Below are 18,244 nucleotides of genomic sequence, written 5' to 3'. Positions count from 1 at the left end.
AAGCAAGAGTGCAGTCCCCCGCAAAACCCGCCTCTTTATTCATCTTTTTATAATATCCTTCCCAGCTCATTTTCAATTCCAAATGAGGCACTCGGCATATGAAAGGTTATTGTGTCACACCCCTTAAGGTTTTTACAATGGTAGAAAAAGGAAAGAAATTATAATTACATCCTTTGCCCGTGTGATTCTGTGATTAGTATCGGATGATTATTTCTGGAGATTGAACATGTGTGCGTTGATACCAGGAGGTGAGTCTCGGTGGGCTTCGGAGAGACAAAACTACTTAACCGCTCATATTTTCCACGAGGTCAATGTGATATTATTTCCTCTGAACTCGTCACTGTAGTTAAATTGTGAGGGAGCAAATCCCATGCTGTCTGGAACGGGGAGCCCTCACTTTCTTGTCAGCGCAATCACCAGCGCCCTAATAGATCCTGATCTCTCTCGCTGAATGTGAAATATGCCCCTTTGAAAAAACATCTCTTACATGTTTTAGTTCAAGTGTACGCTACCATATCTACGGCGCTATTACTAATCATAGCGAGCGTCTTCTCCACGGAGTGATGAGAAGCTGCTGGGAAAGGCCCTCATCGCTCCGAGGGATACAGTTACACGTGAAGACAGGCCACGTCAAACTTACACAGTGCAGACAACTGGGGGGAGTCGTTAGATCTCCTCACCCGTGGAGAGCATGTAGATGGAGACGAGGGGGAACATCTTGTTGAATTTCATTTTAACACTCAGAGTCCTTTTCAAAAACACTTCCTCACAGATTATTTTAGGGGATTCCTGCCTCATAAAATATGACAGGGAGATTTGTAGGGAGATGGAGGGACAGAATTTCAACTCTGGATTCAAAACCACAACTTTCCTGAATGATCAGAGTACTGCTCTTTACTCTGTAGATAGTTATCACATCTGATTTCTGAATACATTTATGATTGAGCGTGTAGGGGGTAATTGAGTTTGACTGCCGGTGGAGATCAGAGTTCTTTATTATTTTGATATCTTTATTTCTTATTTCCCTGAAGAGATGATTAAGGTTCAAACTCAAGGTGCAAACAACCTGTGGGAATCATATAAACAGGGCTGACTTTCTTTGGTTGATTTTTGATTATACTGATGAGCACCATCTCCAGTATAGTTACACCATTGAAATATGACTATTTATGGGATGTAGCAAACTTGTCACTGGCAAGGATTGCAGTTCAGTACCGTTACAGCAAACATCTGGTTCAGAGCAGTGATTTTGGAGGAAATAAACCAATATCCTTCCTTTTTTCAACGGGTTTTACTGACAACCCTTAATGCCCAACAGGGCAACATGTCGGCAAGAGTTTCACATCTGTTAAAACAGCATTTTGACCGTCACGAGACTCAAATTGTTTATGGAAACAGATTTTTCTCCGCACAGAAAAACGTTTGGTTTAACAGCCTACAAATTCCCTGAATGTACAGTATATCAATACCTTTTATATGTTGATAATACATTTATGAACTTATTATTGACTAACTTTGTCTTTGATCGCAAAGAGAAACCCTGTTTTTCTTGTTTGTTTCTTGTGTCGCAGGAATAATGTGCTCTGGTTTTTACTTCTGCTTCTGTTAAGGAGCCTCTGTTACAAAACAAACAAACATTAAACGGTGTGCTACTTGCTCCGATATGGCCAGATATTTTTCTGTTACCACATCCATCAAAAATAAGCTGCAAATGTATTCAATGTGCTTGTAAAAGACACAACAATGTCAGCAAAAGAATTTATAAACAATCTCAGAGTGTGGCTGCAGAAAAACAGACACGGTTTCTGAAAGGCTTCCAGAGGAACATGGAACAGAGCTTACATGGCTGTGCCTCATTCAGTGGGACATGCTTGTCCTTCAGTGTATGAAAAATGAACTTTGAAATGATACTGACCAATTAAAAATAATCCAAGCTACTCCTATGTCCATTAGTTTGAGGAATCTCCATGTTAGAGCCGGACAGCATGACGGATGTCTGCTGTTAGAAGCTAAATCAGTCATATTTATTGACAACAGGACACTGTGTTTTAGTTTTATGCATGTTGCAGCATGTTTTTACCCTGCTACCCCAGTTTGAATTTGACTTGACGAGCATTAGAGGAGTGTGTGACGTGTCCCCCTGCCTCTGATCCACAGTGACAACCGTCTTTAGTGGGTGGGGTCCGACATCAGTGTGTGACACTGGAAATCTGGACGTGATCATTACCGAGGCCGAGAGTCAAGGCCATTAGCTCCCCGCCCCTTCCGGTGAATTATGGGTCGTCTGTCACGGGGGGGGCCCAGTGTCCGAGACCTGTCACGGTGAAAGATGAAGGGGTCCTTGCACTCTCCAATGAGCCGTCCGTTGAGATGCCCGCGACAAACGACCCGTGAGCAGAGACACACCTTTCATCAGTGAGAGCGATGGGAGCAATGGGACGACTGTGTGTGTGTATGGAGGCAGTGTGTCTGTGTTTGACTTGACCCTTTAAATACCCTTCCCCCTTCTCCTGCGATCCATATTTTTCCTTTTTCTTCATGGCCTTGGGATCGCCCAGAACATTTTCTTGCTCCCTGCTGACTAAAATGTAATCAGGCACCTCTGTGTGGTTTAACAGCGCAGTATCAGTGATTCATTGTGTCTGTACTGCAGGAACAGTAGAATAAGAAGGTTGCAGATAATTATCTACCTTCCTAGGACTGGCTTTATACACTAAGAGTGCTGATGGGATGGACACAATAACAGAAATTCCACAAAGTAAATAAGAATCTCAACCAAGTATCCAAAGGAAATATTAGTTGTCACAATGCAAACCTCTCATGCCAAAGCAGGAGGTAGTTTGCTCTGTAGGCAGCGGGTGTGTAGCTCAGTGTGGCTGAAAGTCCTCGTCCAAGTCCTTCAGTGAAAATTATACTTTTATTAACCATAACCACACTCGTCTTGCACCATTACATAGATTATTTGCCATAACCCCAACGTGCCCGAACCGTAACCACCTTATAGTTGCCATGCACAGATGTTGTTGAGAAAGGTAATATGTTGGATGTAATAAAAACATGGTTAATGGGCCTCATCTCTAGGGGTTTGCATTCTTGTTTGGTCATAAGGTTATAGAACATCATAGGTGAACCTCATAGTGGGGAATATAGTAAAAAAAATAATTCCCCAGTGCAGTTTGGGACTTCTCAGAATATGCATCATCTGGAACTCCCGGCAGGAGGAAGTGGCGCTATAGCTAATTTGCTTATTTGGAAATCAAGCAGCGAGAACCCCCTCCTCTTGTTTGGCAGCAGACTCCACTGTTGCACTGTTTTCTATTAGGATTCACTGAGTCGCTCAAACCCTGTTTCTGTTGGTCTCTTTCAAACCTTTCATCTTGTGTGTTCGATCTTTATTTCCCTCCCTCTCACATCCTTTAATTTTTGTGCTTTCAGTCATTAACTCGTCCTCTTTAATAGCCTCCTAAACTGAGACTGAAACATTCTTCCCTCTCTGGACATGCCTTTGCTTTCCCTCCCTCTTTTCAATGTCTAATGTCCTCTATCTTCCTCCACCCCTCCACCCTCGTCCTAACTTTCCCTCCATCTCCTCATTCTTCATCCTCCCCTCCTGCACCTCCTCTGTAGTGGTGTGTAGATGCTGCTGCAGTACGCTCCCGGCAGAAAAGTAGGCCAGGATTACTCTTGCTGGCTTGTCCCCAGTGAAGCGTGTGTTGCGTGTGTGTTGCGTGCGTGCGTGTGTGTGCGTGTGTGCGTGTGTGCGTGTGTGTGTGTGTGTGTTCAGGCCTGGGAGAGAGTGGGCATACAGGCTGGCCAGCCAGCAGTCAGGGTAGAGCTGGGCATATGGAGCCTCAGTATTGGGCCAGCAGGTATTTTTCAGCGTCTGCTCTCTCCGTCTTTGTTTAATATTTCCCTGCTTCTTGGCGTCCTGGCCACAGAAGCCCGTTAGTGCTGCCAGCACAGACCCTCAGTGCGGTATAAAGTCAGATGGAATATTACTTCTGTCAGGTGGACATCAGATGCATAAACATAAAAAAACAACCATTTTTTGATAGGTTGGGTTTGGACTGGATCCTAAGGTAGGTTTATGAAGGTTGGAAATAAGCACACAAACTCCCAGCTGTGAGGAAATGACCAAAACGTTACGTAAGGAGGATAACTTGGAGTATAATATCGCCATACAGTGAGGAAAGTCAGAGCTCTTTGACTGTAGCAAGATTTGCAAGGCTTTGTTTTTTAATTTTTTTACATTTGATTGTTTTTTTTTACAATCTGCGACTGCAAACGAGAGAGTCGGTTATAGGTCATTGTCTTGTTCTAATGTATGTCACAAAGTTATCTTCGATGTCTTAAACTGGTGATGTAGGCATATAGTTCAACAATGCATTTAAGAGTGCTTTAGATGAGCTATACAGTAAAAAGAGGCCTTCATTTTCCTTAAACCTAAAGATTAAATAAAAAACAAGATGGATTTTAATAAAACTTAAACAGGAAAATTAAAATAACAGAGCAGTACAAGATGCGTATATGAAAATTGTCCCTAATTTAATAACATTAAATGGTAGTTAATGCCTGACAATTTGGCAACAGGCTTCATTCTTTAGTTGAATACTATGAGATCTTTATTATTGCCTCCTTGCACACACACACACACACACACACACACACACACACACACACACACACACACACACACACACACACACACACACACACACACACACACACACACACACACACACACACACACACACACACACACACACAGCCACACAGCCCTCATTTCCAATCCTCCTCGCCTCAAACTTAATTGTTCTCTTAATTAGGTTGCAGAGCAGTGCTTATGGCTGCAGGGAACATGTGTACGTACAGTAAATGTGTGAGGGTGTGTGTATCCATGTAAGCATACAAGCGCGTGAGTGTGCCTGTATACATGCGTTTCATCACCTCTGTGTATTGCATGGGATGCCTGCAGCTCTGATGTGTGAGCACCAGTAGCTCCGCAGAGAGCCACGCATGCCAAAACCCAAATTCCCCCGTACAGCCTGACACTCACAACCTCCCCCCCACCCGCCTGAACATTATCCACCCTCACTTGTATCGCTCTGCACAACCTTACTCTCAAATAGTCTTGAGTTGCTTTTGTGCACAGACCACCTGCATGCACTGGTTTTCATTTTAAGCATATTATAGCGGCTCATTACTTGCATTGTGTCTTATCTAAGTTGTAAAAAAATGTTTTGCTTCACGGACCATGCATGATGTTAAAGTGTCAAAATTTAAAGCAGCCCATTTTTTTGGGTCTATGTCACTTATTGTCTGGGCCTTTTGTTTTACCAACCCTGAAGCCCCCCATTTCCTTTTTGTGTTTCCCTGTTGGATATTTTGGGGATGGAGTTGGCAACAGTGATGGAAACTTAGTAACATCAATGGAGGAGTAAATATCAGAACATACGTGGACAAAACATTGTGAAAATCATGTGTTTTTTTTTCAGGAAATGTCCACATTGCAAGAAGATTCCCAAAACACTACCATCCCCATCAGAGACTCACCGTCAGAGCTACGGTATCTGAGAATTGCCTCCTTACCCTTTTTAAGAATGCCAACGTTACTGGGGTTGATAGGTTTGCATGCCCCTCCGGTTGGTCCCAGGTGAGGGGGCCTGACTAAGAGCTCTTCAAAGACATCAAGGGAACAATGCATGAGGGAAAGAGGAACCTCACCTGGACTCCAAGGGACACCGGAGCCCTGTGCAACCAGGCCGGAGGAGAGCTTACCTGACAGTGCCTAGTGTCTGCCATTGCACAGGAGATCTGGTCGTACAGCTATATAGTGTACACCACCACCCTTAAGGATAGGTGTAGCAATCTGGTGCCTTTTTAATAGTTTGCAAAGCCAGGGTTCCATAACCTGAGGTGGATGAACATTTTTTAAAATGTAGTTGGTTTTATGTCGACCCTACGCAGCATTCTAGTGTTGGATTTAAACTCCAGAGACTGAACTCTGTTGTATCCTGAAGAGAAGGACATCAAGGTCTCTAAGCTGTCACCATGACAATGATTACAAGGAGCAGCAGAGTAAGGATGAAGATTAGTGACAACTGAAGAGATGAAAATGCACCGCTTGCTTCAAGGTGAGAAGTTTGTGGTCTTGTATTGCATCCATTTCTGTTCATCTGGTGACACTGTAGCATCATTTGGTTTTAATCATGCAGTGTGCTGCCTTCAAATAGATACTCATGTCGACTGTTCTTCCCTCAGCACGATGCGTATCAAGCAACTCCTTGGAGAGGATATCCAGTGTCCACAGCGAAGCAAACGATGGATTATGGGGACTATTATCAGGTGAGTGCTTCCCTTTTACCAACACTTCTGCCACGAGTTCACAGATATTCTGCATCTGGTATGGATGCTCATATTTACAAGAAGATTAAATCCTGATATGATACAGTAGGCCACAATTGTTGGGTTTCATTAAATGTATTCAGCCCCAGATTTAGTGCCATTTATTAAACCAAATAAAGCAACTAAATGAAAACGTTTTTTAATGTTAGTTGCCATTTTTGCTACTTTGGGAAAGACCATTCCTGTATTAAACAATTGGAACAATGATGGGCAAGGTAGAGGCAGAAAATAAAGCATACAATTTACTAACAGTATTATCATTAAAATATACAGGCAGCTCAAAAGTATTCAAACTGTGCCGCGATTGACTTTTGCTTTTCAGGACACTGTTGTAACCTGAGAACAGTTAACACAGATTATTGAACCAATAGCTGTTGCTTTTTGAAAATCCCCTCTCATTATTACTCCCTCTCTCATACCCGTCCTGCACGGGGTCATTTCTACGCAGTACTTCGGCTCCCTGGTGGAGATATGATTACAAGTTTCAAACGAGGCTCCGTCCAGGTGAAAGTGTTTACGGCCGGGTAGCATAGCTGCACAGGTGAAAGTGTTTAGTGCTGGGTAATGCAACCCTATCTTGGCCCCCGCTTTTGCAGCTGCGCATAATTATCGTCTCTCTCTCTCTCTTTCTTTTGATTGTTTCCCTATGTACTGTATGCGCCATGAAAAGACATATTATACAGTATGAAGTACAGTGTGCTCTGATAATCCCTTCCTCTTTAATAACCTCGCTGCAGCCATGGCTGTTCTTTTGAAATGGCTAATCAAGAACATGTTTCCAATAATAACAACGATACGTTATCAAGAGTGCTGGATCTGATTTGTAAAACTCTCACAATTGTACCTAAAATAAAACAAAAAATGGATTGAAGGCATCCTAAAATATCAGTCAAACCTTGAAATAAGTAAATAAATGATCTACTATTTCCCAGCTATGCCTGTTCTTCCTCCAGTGTTTAATTCAGTTCTGCGTCCTGACTGTGTGTGTGTACAGTATACACAGATCCATGTGTATAACAGAGAGTCAGGAAGGGGGTGCCTCCATCAACCTCCAGCCTGTGGCTTTCTTGCTGCCTAATTAACCATCATTTTACCCAGAGCCTAAGCTGCACTGATGGGGGATAAGCTAGCCTTTGACGAGGTAAGGCAAGCGTGGCGGTTTCTAATCAGGGGTCCTGCAAGTGGGGCGGGAAACACCTGTTCTGGGTACAGGTGTACACCCCGGCACATGGCTGCACTCTTTTGCTCCATCTCCCACTTCCTCCCCCCAGCACTTTCTCTTGTTTTTTTTCTGACTCACATTCCTGCACTGCAAGACTCATTTGTATTTATTAAAGCTTCTTCTACATGCACGGAGTAACCGAGTAGTTTGTCAAGGAAGTAATCCTCCCTGAAACAGCGGGGTAGAACAGCTGTTGATAAAGCATGTCCGGGTCATTGCTCTAATTAAGGCTGATTTTACAGATTGGATATCAGACATTATTCAAGCAATGGACAATTAAAGTTGATCAATAGGTTTTTGTATATTAGTGGTACAATAAGAAAGAACCAATCTCTGCACCCACTGTTGAATGTAGTGTAAAGGGTCAGAGCTAAAGTCACTGCCTTTCCCAAATATAACTTAATGCCTCTTTACGTAGGATTGGTGAAAGGTCCTCTGGGACATGTAGTCAAACCCCACTTGGGTGTCCTTGTTTAATCATCTAGTGAATGATTATTTGTATCTTCTTGGAGTCTCAAGTTAAGAGCCACTGCATAAAGCAATCACATGATGTTCTTATCTAGAAAAGGCTTAATTTATGAAATAAATAAAAAGAAGATAAGCAGAATGCATCAAAGGGAGGTAAACGCAGGCATAAATATAAGCAGACCATGTTGAACACAATCAGACTTGTTGTAATTATCAGGGCTGATGTATGGCCAATAGTGATCCATTGTTTCAGTACATTTCATGATGGTCAAGCTGTAATGATACACCTCCTAAACAGCAACAAGGTCTCCTGCTTGTGAGGCTTTGGTAATGTTCTGTTTATATATTACTTGTACAGTACAGCTTATCTCCGACAAGTCTTAAGAATAAGCGACTGATGTAAGCTGTGATGCTCCTGGTGTATCTGGGGTCCCGATGACATGGCTTTAGTATTCTCAGAGAAGGTGTATGTCTGCACGTCTGCACCGTCTCTCCCTTCCTGAATTTCCTTCCTCTCCTCTTTTGTCTTCATTGGAAACAGCCTGCATCTTGCTTTTCACTGAAGGAAGCAGTGCATGGATAATATGGTTACGCCGTTACTGATGCATAAAGCTGCGTGTCTGGTTCTTGTCAAGACCTTGCCACCAAAGTCAATTTGCCCGTGCCCTGGCAGAATGTAATATTTCTTTAATCAGATCAACACGGAAATTACGTCGGTGGACTGTATTGATACGAGAGGAAATAATTAAACTCGGGGCTCCAGGAATAATTTCACCCTCTGAGCATTACAGTAAACCCTATAAAAAATAACAAATCCGCCCTCTCCTCCCTCCTCTGCAGGATGAGATAGAGGAAACCAGGAACGTAGATAGCTGGATGAGATTTCATTTACTCTGCCTCTGTTTTCCCTCCAGCCTTTCAGCAGGTTCCTTGTGCGGCATGGTGTTTAAAATACGCTCTGAGTTTCTGCAGCTAAATGTGCTGTTTGAGGAAAAATGAAAACATGCTAAAGACTCTTAAACATGTGTGATGCACGTCTTTAATTCTGGTAATTCTTCTCTGTGCTAGGGGACATAGAAATCTAATGCATCTGCGTGCACAGTATGAATAAGCCTGTTGCCTGCGTGTTGAATATCGTCCCACCCTGTGTAAGGTTGTTAAATGAGACGCTCAAATGAGCCAGACCTCTCTAATGGCTCTTATTGAATTTCCTCAGCCCCACCTGGATTACCACCACCGTTTCCCTTACCCATCATGCCTTTCTCCCTGGATAACACCAGGAGGAAGGTGGCATTAATGGCACAATGCCCTTTAAATGCCTTCAGCAAGGTCCTTTATAAGATTACGCTTACGTAGAATTAGCTTCCTATAGTTACAGGAAAAGGCACCAATATAAATCCCTTCTAGAAAGACCATACATGTGGCTTTGAATTTAGTAAGTAAGGGGTTAAATGCCACATATTTTAATCAGACTAGAGCATTTTTAGATAACATACAAACAGTTTCTTATTAAACCCTTATCAAGAGTCAAAAGATGAAGAAAATGCTTATTAATTGACTTCCATATGATATTTACACTGCATAATTGTCAATAACTTTGATACAAATACTCAGTTTCCTAAATGTATTGACGTTTTTATTTAAAAACAGTGGTCCAACATGCCAAGAGACTAAACCAAATATAGTTTGTGAAGAAAAACTACAAAAACCCATCATAATCAAGCAACAATTAAACCCATGAGTTAGTTGGGTTTGAAGTTAACCCCCAAAAAATCTTGTTTTTGTTCACATCAAATGGTTAAAGAGCTCCGACATTCAAGTTATTGTTTGGAGCTTCAACCAGAGGAGAAACGCAGCTTTTCACCTTGCAGGAAACATTTAAGAAAACCTTGATCATGCATTTCCTGTATTGGTAACACAATACACACACACACACACACCCGAGTGTTTTATATTTGGCCTTGGTCTCTCGATGCTATTTGTTAAAATAGTAGAAATCATTATTCATCAGCCTCCTCCCAGCACCTAATGGTTTGGTTACGACCTGTTTGCGTCGTGTCAAGGTGACTGCGGCTGCGGTGCCGCTCGGCTGCCATCGATACAGCTTGTTAGCAAATGAAGATTAAGTGTTAGCAGGAATAAAACACAATACACCTTGATCAGGCTCTCGAATGAAGGATTCATTTACGGGTTCTCTTGAATGAGCAATCCTCGCGGTCCGTAATTATTTAAGTTCCATTTTGGGTTAATTATGGTCATTAGCGTCATGTGTTCTTAGGGAGGGGCTAATTCTGAGAGAAGTGGCTTGAGATTCAACGGGAAATAAAAAAAAAACCCACGCAAGCTTTCAAATGAACAGATCATTTGATTTTGAGGGGCGGAAATTGATAGAAAACAGCAGGGAAACGGCTGAGGAGGGAACAATTATTCTAATGGTGTGACAAACGCAGATGCTGCAAATTAGATTTAGTTTAGTATAGGTGCTCCCCTACCGGTAACCATTGTGAGGTGTGTGTGCGTGTGTGTGTGTGTGTGTGTGTGTGTGTGTGTGTGTGTGTGTGAATAAATATTACTCCTTAAGATGGAAAATTCCCCACACCTGCACTGAAACGGATGTCCAAGATCAATAAAACCCATATCTATGCGTTTGATTGAGCAGTAAATACACAGGGATGGCTTGTTTGATCACAGGCTTTGTTCTTCCTGGTTTCATCCATCTCGACACAAAGACAGCGATGCATATACCGGAGCCTGCAGACCCAAATCAAATGTGCAGCCACTGCTCGGTGTTGATCTGTTTGGGGTTCCCTGATATGAAAGCTTTGGGAATCTGAGCGCTAACAGGAGGTGAAATAGAGCGTGTGGTGAGGAAGCTTGAGAGGGACAGGATGATGAAGGCTTGTTTGGCTCTGCTTGTTTCTCCTCAGTGGAGCAGCCCAGCGTGAGGAAAAGCTTGTTAAAACCCTAATAGTAGCTATCAAAGGCTATTGATTATCTTTCCCGCCCTGTTTGGGTGACAAAGTGAGCATTAGCTGGAGCCATAGAGCTTTTTAAGACACGTTTCCTCAGGGGCCGCCCATTCCCCTGGGCTGTCCTCTGCTGAGATCACATGCACGTTACACACACACACACACACACACACACACACACACACACACACACACACACACACACACACACACACACACACACACACACACACACACACACACACACACACACACACACACACACACACACACACACACACACACACACACACACATCCGCACTCACTTGTCTCTTTTTTTCAAAGCTAACACACTGCTATCCTTTCACCCTCCTGCCACCAGATAATCCATTTTACAGCCAAGGATCAAACACTGAACCCTCTGGCTCTGTGCTGTAGTACTACTGTAATACACAGAACACACACACACACACACTCACACACACACTCACACTCACACTCACACTCACACTCACACTCACACTCACACACACACACACACGCGCGCACACACACAGTATTAAGTTCTTGTAAAACTTGGTTATGGAAGTTTCTTTTTGCTCCACGCAGTTCATTTGCTGATTTTAGTAGGTTATTTTTCCCCTGTTGTGTCCATGATGCATAAAAAATGTTTTCCTTAGAGAACCAAAAGGAACATCCCATTAATACAGAGAACAATGAGCACTCTCTTGTAGGTATAGCCAATGATGTACGGAGCAGGCTGCATAGCCAATGAGCTCCCATTCTTCCAGTTTAAGTGCATTTCTCCTCCAGGGGTGTTGGAATATGGGAGGGAAATGCAGTAAAGTATGGTAGGAACAGCAGGAGAGGTTATGTGAGGCAAGTTATACATAAGGCATTATAACAACCAAATTAATGGATGTCTGCTGAAATATTCATGCGATTAACCCCCAGATTTAGGGTGGGCTACATGGAAATTCAGTAACTTTGAAATGGTGTGTTTGTGTCTTTTTCGCTTGGCTGGTTTGGCATCTAGTTTGCAGACCTGGAGATGTCAGGCTGCCTCGAACACACTTCCTGTGCTGGGCTCTGTGCATGAAGAACTTCGCAAACTCGGAAAATTCTCGAGTGTAGTGTATCATGAGAGCTGCATATTTTAGGCTTCATTTGTTGCTGCGATAGGAGAAATATTTGATGTACCTTATCTGTGATTTAGTTTAAAGGTTTTCTTCTTTCCTGTAGTGTGTTCTATAAAGGCTACAATCCCAAAGTACCCTCCTTAGGGAGTTTCTCTCCCACACACTAACCCCCTGCCTGAAATGCCTCGATTGGACTCTGTTTTACTTTGGTAGCACAGTGACGTCACTATATAATGCTCCCGCTTCCATAGCTAACGCTCGCCAGCTACCAGTCAGAGCAGACTGGGCTCTGTTTTTAGACAGAGGGTGAAAAGAGGTGCTGCAGCACAGGCAGTATGAGAAAAATAAAGAGCTTTTTGGACATTAAAGCATGGAGACATGTCCAGTAGAGGCACTAAATACAAATATGAACCTAAAATGAGCACAATATGTTCCCTTTAAAATCCTTATTAGGATCTTCTGTGTTATATGGTGTTTTCAAACAAGTGTTGGGCTTTTTTTTTACACACTTTTAATGGCAGATGGGAACAAGACCCCTCCATTTTGGAGTTAAATTCCAAAAATTGTCATAAAAATACTTTAGTTCATTAAAAGTTTTACAAAAAAGGATGTGATTTTATGACTTTAGTGTTCAACTCACTGCAATTTCAAAATCAAAAGTTCATAGTTATTCAAATAAATCAACAAAAGCAAGCAGGAAATTCTCTTTCATTATCATATTATTGTGACTTCTACCCTATTGTTGATTTGATCACATTGAGACTCTAACTGCGTGTCTCCCTGCTTCACACACACCTCATTTACTTACGAAGAACATGGGCCTTCAATCGATGAAGCCTCTGTGGTAACATGACCCAAATGTTGATATTCTTCCTGTACGTGTTGCAGACGCACCGGTCTGTATAGAACCTGGCATCGCCCACAGTGGCGTGACACTGCAGATGTATTTAGTAGCTTAGTAAGAGGATATTCAATTTATTCATGATGCAAACCACAGGCTGGATGTGTGTGTGTGAGTGAGTGTGTGCAAGCGCATGTTGAGTGTGGAGTGAACCATGAAATGAAAACACCCTATAACCATTTCACTGCATCTCTCAATTAGGACATCATCTATGCAGAGGGAGCGTTCAAGAGTGGCTTCTTCTTTATTTACAATTACACACCGCAGAGCAGACAAATGGGGTGCTGAGGGGGAAAATCTTGTGCCATCCACTTTGAAAAAGATCCAGGGAATAGAAAAACAGACATGTACTGTACAACTTGCTGCATTATCCTCGGCGACTTGTGGGTTTGAGACTCATCGTGCTCAATAGTTAATATGAACTGCTGGGAAGTCTGGACACACTTTATATGCTGCACAAAGGCCGACCCTCTGGAACTTTTTCAGCTCAACTGAGTCGATGCAGCATCACTGTGGAACTCATGACTTATTGAACACCTTTTTTTTTTAATGCCTGCATCCATTTTTGGGTCCCTGTCCATAGTCGATCTGGTGATATTTTGCACACTTCTCAATTTTGTGACACACTAATCCCTTAAGAAAATTAATTGGGACTTTTGCATGTATGCAGTACATTAACAGACAGCTGACTTATATTAGTGGTATTGATCCGATCAAAGAGCAGCTCTGGCACGGTGAACTTCAACCCTTAACCTCAACGTTCAACTCGCGCTTCAAGAATCGTGTTTGAATTCAACTGATGTTAGGAGAAATCGGAAGTGCTTATTCATTTCTGTGGCAACATTTTTGGAAGAGGAGCTACACTTTTATAAAACACGCTGAATTTAGAGGGAAATGGAGAGGATAGTGGGTTTAAAAATAGCAGAAACATGCTTTTGCAACATGACTCTTATTAGTATTTAGGGAACAAAAGCTCTTAATAATGAAATAGTTTGTCTTTGTTTTTCACTTCTTCAGTATTTTATCAAAACCACAGGCTGTTCCTAACTTAAAATGAACAAATATAAAGTAACAATAAGTCTGTGGTTGATACACACAGGTAGGATTTTCCTGAGTTAAAAAAACAATGATATATATTGCCAGTAACAATTTCTCAAATATGAAAACATATTCAAGATGGCATCGTGTCTCTTCCTGTTGGGAATTACTCCCTTTAAAATACGCTTTCTAAGACATAGTGTTGTATTCAAACGCCTGCGATAACTAATGTATATCAATGTCTGATGAGGATTTGTTTATCTTTCTTGTACAAATTGACTGGATAACACAGTCTCTAACAGTGACTGAGAACATAATGAATTTTAGCTCCTGAGATAATGATGATGAAATATTTGAGACAAGTGTCCTGTGTATCCCTGTTTATAACATTATTATATAGAGTAAGAATGGCACTTCCTCCTGCTTTCATCAACTATTTGCAACCTAATTTAGGCAGCAGATGATCTGGTTGATAAACTCCATGAACAGGCTTGTACACAGAGGGGCAGATAGGCTCCCAAAAGACAGTTTTATCCTCGGAACTGTCAGGGGATCAACAAAAGAGTGGCTCCATACCGGCCGTTCATCACCCATCAGGCGCTGTGGTCGTGTCCAGGTGTTGACGTGCTCCATAAATTCCAGCTAAGATTGTAGCGGTGCATTCAGGCCTCTTTAGAAATGCAGGGCCACTCTATTCCTCTGATATTTTATACATGAAGCGAGCCATTTACAGTCTGATGAGCAAGTCTGGCTTATTAATGATATGGCCGTGCTCTTAGGGTGTCGGGCGCCAAGCAAATACTCATGTAAAATTAAACACGATTTGTTTACAAAGCCGTGCAAATCAGACCACTCTGAAGCTTTGTTGCAAGGCCTAATCAGGGCGGCGGGCAGCGATTTCACTTGTTTGTGGGACACTTTTCGACGCTTACAAAAGGAAACGGAATGAAAGAAAAAAATGTTCAAATGTTCTGGGAGAGGGATTCCTGTTTGAGCATTTCCTGGCTCACACATCTGCTCGAATGATGTCATAAGTCTAGCAAAGTCCTGACAAAACTAGAAGGCTGAATTATTCAATGATGGCTCCACTTTTGTGGAATTATTTTAAGTATTATAATTGCAGCTGTGTTCGCCTTGGCCTGCTGAGGGAGAGAGAGAGAGGGGCCCTGTGGGGAGCGATCAGCATCCGTCAATGGTATCAGGTTACCACGAGCAACCCAAAATACTCCCTTAATGACGGCCAAATTGAAGGAAAAGCATTGACCTAAGCTTAAACCAAACCTAAGACAATATTTCTCTACACGGTACGGACGGTCCTCACATGGCCTTGTAAGATGTGGAAAAACACAAAGCCAGACAGACACCTCCATCGCTGACATACAGCACGCAGTTTTCTTTCTAATGTGCGATTACTCAAGGGTAACTTCACGTATAAATACTGCACAAGGAATCAAGTAATCTTTATTTAAAGAGACCTGACCTTAATCTGTGTTGTCTTTAACTGTTGACTGTTATCTTATTAATCAGCTGAATCATCAGGATAATCATAAATCTGCAGGTTGAAATGTATAAATATAATTATATGTGTGTCTGTGTGCTTTTACTTTTGAGTGTTACAAAGAAAGATGAATGTAAAACTTCCAAGAAATGAACAAGAAGCATATTTGTTTTCATGCAAACTTTGCAAACACTGAATAAAATACCAAAAGAGGAAGTGGATCAGTGACTGGGTAAATTTCCCCTCAGTTCTGCAGAAAGGCTCCTTGATATGTGTTTGAAGGCAGAAGAGGTCGGTGCCAGTAGGGATAGAAAGCGATCATTTATAGGATTATAAAAGAGTCAGGAGGGTTATTAAGACACCCTAGGCAGCTTCGAAGTGTAAGCCTACTACAACCTGGTGCATCATGCCACCATGTTCTGAAACATGAGATTATTTGGTCAACAGATGCAATAAAGACACTCTGTGAATATCAGCTGAGGAGTCCAACAATACAGCTGGGCATTTCCTGGCTCTTGTTGCTACTGTGCATGCAAATTAAAGAGAAGATCTTGTATGTCATTGCAACCAAAGCTCGCCAGCGTTGCTTTGAATCAAGAGGAAAGCGTTGTGTGTGTCAGAGGCTGGAAACTTCCATGGTTACTCTGCTGAAGTCTCGGTCCTCTGAGAGCCTTTTCTTCCACTAGGCAATCTTCAGGTGTTTTTGATCCCCTGGAGACAACATTTAACGCTGTAGATCAAACATGTTTCTGCCTGGAAGCTTAACATTTTGATTCTTCAGTTGGTGGAAGAGAATACGGGACACTACAGCAAGGCTTAGAAAGTTGTATCCACCACTGGACTCTTGGAAAACGTTGAAGTTTGACGGTGGTGAGGGATGCAACTCTTTCTCACCCTGCAGCCACACCTCTCTCCCTCAGGCTGCGTCTGTAAATGACCTACCCGGGTACAAACAGGTTAAAATTAGATTATCCTTGATTAAGAAAAGGAGCCTACCTACTTGGTCGAGGTGAAAGCGCTTGTTTCCGAAACTTCTGTGATGAGTTTGTCATCCTGCCCAAAGATAATTATGCAGTCTGGGGAAATTATGCCTACATTGTGCTCTTGAGGAGATAATTGCAGTGCATACGTATCACAGGAGAATCCAGCCTCATTCCACAAATTAAATGCATGAATGTCACTAACAGGCTATGTATATTTTCACTTGTAGAACACTGAAAGTTCCTCTGTGTGGCATATTTCCCCCGATGATTACAAACGAAAAACAAAATTATTGCGTTAATTGAGCTGTTGTCAAGAGATGAATAATCACGCATGTCAGATTCCTCACGGGGAAACAACACTCAGAATTAACTTTAAGTGAAAATGTAATTTCCATAATTTTAATTTTGCAATAAACCGTTTTTTTTTTTTACCTCATTGTGCTGCAAGTTTCATTAGATGTTACACCTAAGAATAACAGGAATAGACGTGTTAAGCAGATAAATAAGACGCTCTAAAGTAATGAATTCTTCAACTATGGAATCACACTCCCATCGCAGGTGTGGAGCAGGTTGTGATTTAGGTTGATGGACGACTAATCAGGAAATCAATTAGGCCTTGACCCAGAAACTGAGACAAAGGGAGAATTATTTTCTTCTTCTCTTTCCTCTGGCTCTTTTATCTCCTCACTTGGACCCTCTGGTATTTCTGATTGGACAAAGAGAATCCTCTGGGCTTTCACAGTTTGCTCTTAACAGATTAGGAGACGGTGCATGTACATTATAACTATAAATGGATCTATTTATCTAATGTGACCCTCAGCAATACAGTGATGAAATCTAATTATCAATTCCATTACCATATAACTAACATAACTGAGACTTCACTTTTAAATTGGCAGATGTATAACTGCATTCTGCTGGTAGTTAACACATTGATATTCACGCGTTAATGGCAACAAAAAAAAATCTAATTTTGTTCATGTCTATGGAGGAATCTTGTCTGGAAAATCATATTTAGGGACCTGAGACCCTGATTGTTTCTTTCTGTGCTTTTATGATTACTCTCCCAAATATCTACTCTGCATTCAGGGAATTATTTGGGGCGGCAGTGGCTCAGTCAGTAGGGACTTGGTCTTGGGACCGCCGGTTCACGTCCCGATCGGACCAAAAAAAAAATGGAGTGAGCTGGTAGCTGGAGAGGTGCCAGTTCTCCTCATAGGCCACTGCCGAGGTGCCCTTGAGCAAGGCACCTAACTATCTATCTGCTCCCTTGGCGCCGGGTACCTGGCTGCCTCTCTGCTCTGCCACCTCTCCTCTGCATGTGGGCATGTATATCCTCTGTGTGTGTAATGTGTGTCAACACAACAGAGTAGAGAAAAGCAATTTCCCTGTAAGAGATTAATAAAAGTATGTCTTCTTTGTCTTCTTCTTTATTCATGATACTTTCAATGACATCTACAGACAGCTAACACCTACTATATAGCATTTACCTTTACTTTCATCTGTTGAAATAGACAAAATGATAAGCAGCTATTACTCCAGGTCGCTACGTCTGTGGAAAAAACAGCTACACACACACACACACACACACACACACACACACACACACACACACACACACTGGTGCATCAGTCTGACCT

At 42.1% G+C, this 18,244-nt stretch overlaps 1 long non-coding RNA gene across 1 annotated transcript in view; it reads left to right on the top strand.

The window, feature by feature from the left end:
- The first annotated feature begins 5,989 nt into the window (after positions 1 to 5,989).
- LOC134858326 (uncharacterized) overlaps positions 5,990 to 18,244 on the top strand; it is a 48,800-nt gene continuing 36,545 nt past the window's right edge. The window contains exons 1-2 of the long non-coding RNA XR_010164943.1: positions 5,990 to 6,134; positions 6,262 to 6,345. This is a non-coding gene — a long non-coding RNA (uncharacterized LOC134858326). The remainder of the gene's footprint in view (positions 6,135 to 6,261; positions 6,346 to 18,244) is intronic.

The sequence above is a fragment of the Eleginops maclovinus genome, chromosome 22 (genome assembly GCF_036324505.1).
Source record: "Eleginops maclovinus isolate JMC-PN-2008 ecotype Puerto Natales chromosome 22, JC_Emac_rtc_rv5, whole genome shotgun sequence".
NCBI classification, from domain to species: domain Eukaryota; kingdom Metazoa; phylum Chordata; class Actinopteri; order Perciformes; family Eleginopidae; genus Eleginops; species Eleginops maclovinus.
Note: the sequence above shows the minus strand (reverse complement) of the source record. Positions and strands in the feature narration are given on the sequence as shown.